Source organism: Megalobrama amblycephala, linkage group LG20, assembly GCF_018812025.1.
Source record: "Megalobrama amblycephala isolate DHTTF-2021 linkage group LG20, ASM1881202v1, whole genome shotgun sequence".
NCBI lineage: Eukaryota > Metazoa > Chordata > Actinopteri > Cypriniformes > Xenocyprididae > Megalobrama > Megalobrama amblycephala.
Genome location: NC_063063.1, coordinates 11,194,175 through 11,196,138, shown reverse-complemented (window position 1 = coordinate 11,196,138; position 1,964 = coordinate 11,194,175). Strand labels below are relative to the sequence as shown.

The 1,964-nt window shown below is 38.1% G+C and overlaps 1 long non-coding RNA gene across 1 annotated transcript; it reads right to left on the bottom strand.

Moving 5' to 3' along the window:
• Positions 1–460: 460 nt before the first annotated feature.
• Positions 461–1,708, bottom strand: LOC125255864. The gene is made up of 2 exons (XR_007182013.1): positions 1,601–1,708; positions 461–1,270 (listed from the first exon to the last, which is right to left on the bottom strand). It is a non-coding gene; the product is annotated as an uncharacterized LOC125255864 (long non-coding RNA).
• Positions 1,709–1,964: the final 256 nt, after the last annotated feature.

Genomic DNA, 1,964 nt, shown 5'->3' with positions numbered 1-1,964 from the left:
TTCGCAGTTGATGGCTAGGTGGCCGTCATCCCTACAGCGGAAGCAATACCATGGCCGAGGCCGATTGATTCTAATCTCTGTGTGCTTTGGTCTCCCATTTCGGTCTCTGCTGATTTCACTGGCACCAGGTTTACTCAGGTTCTCTCTATGACTGAAGAATCTTTCTAGTGTTACTCCACTAACGATGAATGCATTTTGCACGTTGACACTTTCTCTTTCTACAACATCCATCTCTGTCAGATTCACTATACATCTATCTCAGTGGTTATTCACTTCAATTACTGCTGCGTCCTCTCTCCTGGCTGGCTCGCCAAGTTTGTAGCATGGCACGTGCAACTTAACTGATGTGCTAAAACTACTAATAATATTAAGTGTGGGCCAATAGGTATCAGAAGTAAGGAACGTCTACTGGAGAGAGGAAAGCAGCGCAGCAGGTGAGTAAACGGTTGACAAGATCTTGTTTGGTTCAATGAATTGTATTAATATAGAAAAGTTTCTTTTAGTAGTTGGTTTCAATTGGATAAATCACAGATATGAACAATTAATTGGTAACAATGTGAATCAAAACAGTTAACCAACTCTTCTGTTGTTTCTTATAGGACCAAGAATTCACAGTTTGACAGCTCCAATTCAACTTGATGTTTCACACTCTTCACAAAATGCACAAATAAAGAAAATAATAAAACAGAAATGTGTGCTTCTTTGACTTTGAGCAAGATATTTTTACAATAATATAACCTTCAACAAAATATTATTCAGTAACCCAAAAGAAATATAATTAGACCTTCAGTTTGACTCAAAGCACTGAATGATTCAGAATTGCTCTAAACAATTCACTTTCCCTTTCAAAATCAACTGTATATCAACAATCAGAGTTGAAAATTCACAAATCCATTAATTGATTCGTTCAAACAAAGTTCATGAATCAAACGACTCAGTTGATCAAAGTTCATGAATCAAGTGATTCAGTTCAAAGAGTTGTTGAACTCTTTCGATCAGTTTCTCCTTTTTTTGAAGCAAAAATATCGAACGAGTTTGACGAATAAAAGTCTTTTGTGTCCAAAAACAAAGGAAAAAAATGGAATTCTCCTACCAGTTGATGAATTCAAAGCACAGTTCAAAGTGGGAAAAGGTCCGTGGGTAGCTCGCCATTGCGCACATTTAGTCACGTCCGATGCACAGACGATTCCACTCCAAAAGGAATAATTATGGCACAAAACAGGAAACTCGCAGATCACGTAGAAAAACACAGAAACAAAAAACACCCAGCCTTGCATAAACAAGGCAGAACAACAATTAATATCCAATTCAAACAGCAATCAACAACAAATATCATGTACACACTTCAAATAACACATTAATTCATCATTTCAACACTTATTGAACTCATTGAGACTTAAACACCATACTTTGACACTTCGTTAGCTCATTAATATTTTTGCATGTGCGTTAGCTTTAGCCCTTGTGCTATTACTACTGCGCACGCTGTACTCACGCGGCCTATATATAATCACTTCTCATGTCAATGTACTTATTGAATTAGCGACTTTTCTCATATAATATGATATTAAATGATATGATATCTTAAAATATGACTCACCAAGGCAAATCAATCTATTTTCTCTTTATATTAACAGCTTTTATGGAGGGTTCGTGAATACCGCTCCGTGCAGCTGCTTCTCTGACTCGTTCTCTCTCTCTCTCTCGCTGGCAGTGCAGCAGCGCCGGCGCAGTCTGTGGGCGGGATTTATGGGAGTGCTGCTAACACTGGCTCTTAGGAGAGTCAGTCACAGAAATGAGAGCCGCTATTGGACAAAGCAGTTTTCCTTCTGGAACTTTCCTCTCTTCTTCATTTTCTTAGCTTTCAACTTTATCTTTAAATCATTTTTAATCTTTTAACTGGTAACCTGATTACCCGGGTTACACAAGGGTAGCATGTACAGAGTGAAAAGCAACGGTCCTAG